The sequence below is a fragment of the Pteropus alecto genome, unplaced genomic scaffold (genome assembly GCF_000325575.1).
Source record: "Pteropus alecto unplaced genomic scaffold, ASM32557v1 scaffold38, whole genome shotgun sequence".
Lineage (NCBI taxonomy): Eukaryota > Metazoa > Chordata > Mammalia > Chiroptera > Pteropodidae > Pteropus > Pteropus alecto.
Genome location: NW_006442512.1, coordinates 8680789 through 8690287, shown reverse-complemented (window position 1 = coordinate 8690287; position 9499 = coordinate 8680789).

Below are 9499 nucleotides of genomic sequence, written 5' to 3'. Positions count from 1 at the left end.
TCCTAAAAATCCTCTGAGTTTCACTTATTCAGCCCACCCCCATCCCAGAACCCAACCTCAATGAAACAATGATCTTTTTACTATTTGTTTGCCTTTTCCAGAACGTCATATAGTTGGAATCATACACTATGTAGACTTCATATTGGCTTGTTTCACTTAGTAATATGCATTTAAGCTTACTCCATATCATTTCATAACTTGATAGCCAACTCTTTCCACTGACTAATATTCCAATGTTTATAGTTTATTTATCTATTTACCTCCTAACAGACATCTTGACTGCTTTCAAGTTTTGGCAGTTACGAATATGATGTGGAATATCTTTTCATATGCTTATTTGGCATCTGTATATCTTCTGTAACATCCATTTTTGATAAGAATTCTACCTTGGAATAGAAAGGAACATCCTTAATCCAATATGATGTATTTATTGAATCATACAGCAAATATATAGACAAAGGTAAATGTTAAAATTAGTCCATAAAATCAAGAAAAGAACTAAGATGCTTGCTCTATTGGGTTATAAAGATTACCTTGGTCCTCTTCTTCCCTCTCAGTTAGCATCCCTTCGTTTTCAGACCTAGACAAAATACCACACAGCATTGGATATGGGGTTGGGCTTCCAGAGTATCCACCAAATAACAAAAATCAGAAGTTCAATCATTAATGAAACTTAGATAATGAAAAGTGAGGGACAGAAGAGGGCTAGATCAATTCTCTCTCTCTCTCTCTCTCTCTCTCTCTCTCTCTCTCTCTCTCTCTCTCTCTCTCCTAGAGCAATTCTCTCTCTCTCTCTCTCTCTCTCTCTCTCTCTCTCTCTCTCTCTCTCTTTCTCTCTCCTGGAAAAGATTCTGACATGTAGTACTTCCTCTTTCTCTTGAACAGCCCACATACCAAACTAATACACTTAATGAGCAATCACTTCTTTGTTGCCCATTGTAACATACTGTATTTATTGTATTTTGTTGTTCTGCATCTTACCTTGCTTCACTTCCTTTTATTTGCCACTCTTACCATTATGGGCTTTCACCTTACAAAAGGAGTACCATCTCAAGTTCTACTTTTGAAGGATCCAAGCTAAAGTACCTCTTCTCTCCACTTCTACTTAACATCATATTGGAGGCCCTAGTAAGCACACTAAGAATAGAAAAATCTGTAAGGATTGGATTGTTCAAAAAGCTGTCATAATTTGCAGAAGATATGACCGCTTATGTACAAAAAACAAAATACAGAAGAACAGAAGGATAAATCTTTAGTATAAACAGAAGAGTTTAGCAAGGTTACCTGTTAAAAGATCAATATATAAAATTCAGTTATGTTTCTCTATGCCAGTAATGAAAGATTAGAAAATGTGAATTAAAAATTATAGTTTATTATATTTCTTAGAATAAATCTGATATTTTCTTAATCAAAAAGTTACAAAATTGCATTGAATGACTTTAATGAAATATAAATAAATAAAGAGATATATCATATTTATTGAAAAAGATATATAACATTACACATATTTGTTCATCTTGGCTAAAGATTCAACACAATTCCAATCAAAATGCCAACATGTTCTCTTCAAAACTGACTAACTGATTCTCAATTTAATATGGACGTGCAAGAGTATTGAAGAAAGTAAAATGTGAAGGGAAACATCCTACAATACCAAGATTTATTATAAAGTTATGATAAGATTGTCTGATGAACCAGAAGAAGTAATCCAGAATTAGGTCCATAAATTTATGGAAAATGATAGACTATTCAGTAAATGGTATAGGACAATTGTTGATTCATAATTTAAAAAATGAAATTAGATTCTTCTCATATATACATACAAAAGTTAAGTCCATTTAAAAATGAAGAAAAATTTATGAAAACATTAAAAGAAAAATAAAAAAATATGTTTATAACTAAGAAATAGAAAAATCTTAATAAGGAAAGTATAAAATCTAAAAACAACAAATGACTGATAAATCCAAACAAATTGTTTTATTTTAGTTCATCCAAAATACCATAAAGAGATTGAAAAGATAAACCACAGATAAACAGGAGATAAAGGGAACATATAAAATAGATAATGGACTTGTCTTCAGAAATAGTGTAAATGTAAAGGCAAACTACAAACAGCTTTGCAGAACACTGGCAAAAGAAAAAATATGTCATTTCACAGAAGAAGAAATACGAATGGCCGAAAAGCATTTGAAGAGATATAAAAAGCTCCTCAGAGAAATGCAAATTAAACTTACAATCAGATATCATTCCAAAGTTACGAGACTGTCTTGTCTGGAAGTTTAAAAAGTCAACGAATGATGGTGAATATTTGGGAATAGGAATTCATACATTGCTAGTGGAAGTATACATTGAAGTCTTTTTGGAAAAAGATTTAGCATTATCCGGTAAAGTTGAACCAGTATATTTCCTACAATTCTATTCCTGGATATTTTCCTAGAAGGATGCTTAAACTTGTATGCCAGAAAATCTGTACAATGTGTGATATCCTCTAAAGCACATGGACTTGGTCAAGGAATTTTTTTAATTCACTCTAAAGGCAGGAATACATCCCATAATCATGGATCTCGTTTGATCAGTTATACCAATTCTGATAAAGTTGACCAATCTCTATACTGATAAGCAATCAATCTATCCATTATCCAGACCTCTAGATCTTAAGTATTTCTTGATAATACTTCCTCCAGAAGCTGAAATCCTGTGGCTAATTCCAATTCTCGGGACTTATATCTTAATTATCTATTGACAGATCTTTTTTACACTGAGATTACTAAACTTTGTTTGTCTTGGAATTACCGTAGCTTATAAAGACCAGCCTATAAAGATGCCTGGAGCTTTCTTTAAATGTTATCAATTATAATGACTGCTTACTAAGTGTTACTTGTCTCCATATCTTCTATGTATAGTGTTCTATATTTCAGATGGAATTAGAACTCTATTCCAGCGATTCCATTTACAAATTTCATTCTGTCTCTGTCTGTGACATCCCACTATGGGTATTCAAAACATGCGGGTTTACGTAATAAATGGAACATGTTTGATCGAATAGTACATCCATCTTAAGACAAAATACTATTTACCTTCCATATAGCTACTTCATATTTGCATTGACAGTACACTAGTTTTTGGTTGGCAATAATGAGCCTCATTACATTATTCAAACTACATTTTGTCATAAGACTCCTCAGGGGTACAATTGTAATCAATTAGAGTAAGCTTAACTACATCTTCTAGAAATAAATTCTAATTCCTTCTTATTACATGGCAAAATTTTAGCAGTATAGTAACTTTTGTTCTCCTCTCAGAGTTCAAAACATAATGCTTGATTCGTTAAATATTACACATTTTTAGACAAATGGTTCATATGAAAAAGATTTTGTTCCAGAAGTGATTCTTCCTTTCTTGCTCTCTCAGTTGATTGACATGTGATTAAATTGGATGGAATATGAAACTACTGATTTGCTCCAAGCACTGATTTACTGACAATCTCAAATATGTGTGTGTGTGTATATTTGATATTGTCAGCAAGTCAGAAAGAGATAGAATGTTTACAAATCAGAATCTGACATTAAGACTTACTGTGATTATGTGTGAGTTTTTTGCATTGATGGAGTTAAGTCCAAAATGAAAAACAATGCTTAGGCTAGCGTTCTTTATGACTTTATAATTAGAGTTATGCTTTTTTATGGCTTTAATTTATACAGTTTGTTCTTATATTTTAATAGACCTCTTAAAATGATGAGTAAAAATGCTTTTTCTAACAATCATAACTTTTCATGGTTCATTAAATCTAAAATAATATTTAGCAATATGCTTTGGTACTTTTTCAGTTGGAAATATTAAATTTTGGTATCTTTTATACTGCCATAAAATAATTACTTTTTAATATTCCTTTCTAACACATACAAATAATCACTAATATAATTAATATTACATCCAAATGCTTTCAACAATATATTAACGTAGTAAAAAGTTAAAAACAAAATATGGCCAAATTGCATAAGCTGCGATAATTATTTCACAGAAATTTTATGTGTCTTCAGCAGAAAGTCAGAATTAACGTACCAGAGAATAATGAATATAATGGTTATCAAACAGCTTCACATTTGTATTCAAAGCTTCATCATTGTTGGGCTTACAAAGAAAAAAAAATTACAATGTATACTTTAAGCATGAATTTTAAAGATAACATCGAGATTTTGAGATTCTGCAATTAAAAGTAGGTACAGTTTAGATTTCACTTTATAGTCAGAGTAATTATATTAATAAGCATAGCTAATATACAGTGAACTCCTTTCAAGTTCTAATCATTTAATAATAAAAGATAACAATAAGCAACATTCATTCAGAGTGTACTATGTTACAGAAACTGTGCTAAGTGTATGTTCTCATAATTTTCATAATAATCTTAATTTTACAGTTGGAATTCTTTTGAAGGGTAGGCAACTAAGCCTCTGAAAGTTTCAATAAACTGCTCAAGGTGAAAGGGGAAGTAGATGGCAGAACCAGGGTCCAAATAAGTCTATATATTCCAAAATATTGGCTTTTTAAATTGCTACACCAAACTAATTTTTAATATTTTTCTGATTTTAATGATTATTCTTATATCAACGAGAGCTTGTTCAGGGAAGCAGAGAAGGATAATATGGAACAAGAAATGTATTATAGGAATTAGACTTGGCAGAATAATGGGAGCAGCTGGGAAAATAGTTCTGGAGGGGATAGTGGGTGATCAAATAAAATTCACCGTCACCAACCAGAGACCATGACGAAGTCTACTGAACGCTGTCACCTCTCTCCTTGCAATGGGCCTGAAGTGCTTATAAGTTAGAAAGACAGGCAATTGAGAAAGAAAAAAAATCTAAATATGGGTAAACTTGATCCCACAGGACAAATGGAACCTATGAGGAAAAACTGTACCCCATAAGGGCAATTTTGAATCCAGGTCTGTTAATGCTTCAAATTTTACCAGCACGACTGAAGAGAAATCTGTGCCCTCTGACATAGCTGCACACATGCCTCACCTGGGTCTCAGAGAAAGGGTCAGATCTGACAGGAAGTTGGAGGAAATGAAGTTAGCGTCAGGTGTATCAGCACATGAGCCAAAACATTCATGAACTGCAGTGGTCCTGGTACTCTGTACCAACTTTGTGAGTATAATTATTGTCACTTCATTCATTTCTGCCTTCCAAATCCCATGCAGATTTCTCTCATGATCAAGTACCCGAAGAAGGAGAGAATTCTGGGAAACATGATTTCAGCTTATGAAAGATAACATGGTAAAAAGCCATTGCATTGCACACAGTATTTTAGATATAAATTTTGAAAGTAGGAAATGCAATTAGAAAGACTATAATATTTATGAAGTCTGTATATGTTAATATGATTTTAGGGTAATATTACCATGGTATTTTTTAAGAGTACATACAACGGATTTTAAAATATCATAAGATTTTCAGTTAATAAGAAAGAATATGTAGGTAAGTGACCTTCCACTAAAGTATAACCAGATTCCACTGATATTGTTACCTTTAATTAAATTTCTAGGTCACTAGAAATCAAAGAAATCTCCAAGGACCTAAAAACAGAAGCAAACAAACAATAGCAAGTTGAAATTGGAGCAGAGAGTTGTGAATGGTTGGCACATGCAAAATGGGTCTATTTCCCAGAGACATACAACAATATATAATCCTCACAGAACTTAAGTGTACAGCAAAGTCAGAAAGTCCACCTCGAGAATTCCACATTTTTGATCCCTCAAGATAAGAGACGTTGGTTCCGGGATGCCAGCATCTTAGGGAACAGACAAAATCCAATATAAATCATCCCAGTGGAAAAATTACCTAATATAGGCCTTGGTATACCAGAAAGTAATTTAAGCAAAATATAATATGACAATAAAAAGACTTGTTAAAAGGAAATAAGCCACTATGAAATAGAAACGAAAGCAAAAACAGTATAATAAATAAATCTGGATCTCAGATACTAAAATTATTAATTCTAAATATAAAGTAACAATGTATAAAACCATGAAGAAATAAATATGGAGTAAATATGGAATAAAGAAAAAGCAATAAAAAGTAGGTATTTTAAGAAAAAACTAAGTATAGTTCCTAAAAATAAAAAATGCAATTGCAGAAATTAAAATCTCCATGAATGAGTTAATCAACAGACTAAAGTCAGTTAAAGAAACAATAATAAATAGAAAATTCGATATGCAGAAATTATTCAAATGCCATGCAAGGAGAAAAAGAGATGGAAACATGAAAGAAAGATTAAGAGACATGGGGGATATAATGAGATTTAACATGTATTTAATCTGAGTTCCAGAAAAAGAAAAGACTGGAATTAGAAGAACAGAACCATCTGTAGAAATAAGATAATTTTCCAGATTTGAAAAAAGAGCAGAATTTCTATAATCATATATTTCACTTAGCATAATATCCTCAAGGTCCATTTATACTATTGGAAATGGCAATATTTAATTTTTTTATGGCTGAGTAGTATTCTAATGTATACACACATTAGTAGTATACACATACATATATATATACATATATATGTGTGTATACACACACACATAGAGAAGAGGTTACAGGAATCAGGATCATTAACAAAGAGAAAGTAAAAATATGACAGAGAGAGCCCAAAGGAGAACTTGGGACCCAGGATATCCTCATCTAATACCGTTTAGATTTGAAAACTCCGAGTGGCTGTGAGCTGGTGGTGGGAGGAGAGCCCCAGCATTAGACAGAAGGACATTGCCTTCTTTTTGATGATTCTTTACTGAACACTGCACTCCATGAAGTTTTAAAAAAGGCATTACACTATTTAGAGTCTCTCTCTCTTTTTTTTGCATTCAACATTTTATTTCTGAGACTTATCTATGTTGTTGGCTATAGCTGTAGTACATCTATTTTTCCTTTTTATCGTGCATCCCATTCTGAATATACCGATAGATATAGTCATCATCCTTTTTATGGAAATTAGTTTTGTTTTTCTTTTCTTTTTCCTATTATAAACAATTATGTAAAGGATCTTGAATAGGTTGCCTGAATCATATTATTGGATTTTTCTAGTATAGATATCTAAAAGTGGTATTACTGGGTCTTAGAGCAAAAGCCTCTTCAAATTTATCACATAATTTCAAACTGTCTTCTGAAGTTGGAAGATCTATAGACCTCAAATTTGCTAATTCAATCTATAAGTACTACTGGTATTTTCCATAAATATGTCACTAAATGTAGTTAAGAATCCAATTTCCAAAACCTCAACTTTGAATTTAGAAAAAGTACATTTGGATCTTATAAACTATTATATTTTTATAAAACTTTCAATTATTTTATAATATCTTGAAAAATATGTAAAACTGTGAAAATGGCATTTTTATCAATAATCCATTTTTGTCTCAAAAAGTGGCCTGCAATCACAGAGTACTGGTATAAATCGAAGCAGTCCATTTTATGTATAAATCAAATCCCTACCAACTAGAGGATAGTATTAAAAGACATTGTTTATGGTTAATTTGGGATATACATATCCACACACATAAATACAGATATTTAAATATATATATAAATTTGATTAGAGCCTGGGTTTCAGTGATGGGAATTAAAAATATGCTTATATCTTAATACTTATAGGAGGTATAGAAGTAGAGCAACTATGGTTTAGTGGCAAAAAAGTTTTTGGAAGTGGTATAGAAGTTTATGTTGAGAGAGGTTTTTCTTTAATCTGGTGAAATTTCAACGTCTTAGTAATTCAGGCATTTATTGGTATGGTATGTGATACTTTTTCAATGAAATGCTTATGTAACTAGTCTGACAGAAGAAACATTGATATGAACATGAAATTTTTATTTTCCAGGAAAAGCTACTAACTGTGCTCCACTGAAACCCCATTGCTTTTTCAGTAGTATATTTTCTTAATGATATCCAAGCCTCATTCATAACTTTTCGATCACTTTCAATTATTAAAACTGTCACCTATCATATTCAAACTTCCTGTCTGTTCCATTAGTGTAGCCTAGACGAGTAGTTTCAAATTCTTAGAGCAGGGAAGAGGAAATTATCTGTTCTTATTCCCCACTCTTTTCCTCTTTCATACCTTAGTATAGATTGTTGACAACAGAATGTGAGTGCATGTAACATTCCCTGCGTTAAATGACTCCAAGTCACGGGAGACAGGTCCCTTTTCAGTTGTTGCTGCTATCTTTTTAGTGTTGCCTCTTGGTTCAACATGTATCTGGTATCCAAATGTTGACTCTTATGGAGTCTTTTCGTAGTTTCTTTAGAGAGTACTGGAGTTCTTTGCCCTATTCAATCCCCTTGAGGAAAATCTGGCTAAGGCATGGCTCTTTCTTCCCACCTTCAACTATCACCATAGAGGAGGTCCCCCAGACAGCCTTCTGCTGCTATAGTTCCTCCCAATAAACAACACTCTTGGGAAAGGGGACATAGAATCAGCTATGTTAGTTAAACTTAAAGCACCAGAATGGATCCATACCATAGGAAATTTAAGTTTTATCCTGCGTCAGACTGGGGATGAAGATCGTCCCCTGATGCTGTCTATCTCAGTTCTGCCATCTCTTTCCTGGCTCCACCACCAGCATTGTCTTTTTGTTATTGTTTTTTTCAAAGACTCATAATATTCAAACAAACAAATAAAAAAATCACTATTTCCTAACAATCCAATGTTCTGACTTCCACCACCCACCCAGAGAGAGGAAGGAATAGGTGCTCCTCTACATTTGCCTAAAAGATGCTATCCTCCACCACAACCTTATATTTCTCTTTATCAGTGACTAGTCAACTTGGGACAACAGGGAGTTTTATGAGTAAGTCCCTTAAAGAGTTTAATACTATAATTCTCAAAATGCAATAGTTTCTACTGTAAATACAGTCTTATTCTTTAAATATTTGGAGTGCAAAAAATATCTCTTGATCAGTATCTCTCAGAAGCCTAAATTATATAATTAAATATGCAGAATCAATTGATTTTATTTAACATATAATACAAGTTGTAAGATTCTGTATGGACACAAACACAAAACTGATATTTTTAGAATTTGTTAAAAATTCCTCATTTTGATAGTCATAGTAATTTTAGCTACAGTTATTTGAGATGTGTACCAATAAAAGATAACTAGAAGTTGTTATAAACATGTGGAAGCATATTTCTTATGTGAATTGTTTTAAAGTTCAAATCTCTAGAGTAATTTTCAGTATGACATTAAGAATGCTTCTGGGCAAATAAACTTAAATATAATAGAATCAAAGAGTCTCCTCCCCCAATACCTGGTGAAATAAATAATATAGAAAAAAAAAAAATACAGTCAAAAGCACCAGAGAAAGGGTCATGTCATATGCATGTCAGAAATTTAGGAAAGAAGACATAAAATGAAGATAGTATTTTCTCATGTGATATCCCAGAGCTGTTTTTTAAAAAAAATCTATACATATATATATTTAAATATATGTATATGTTTACATATATTTAAACA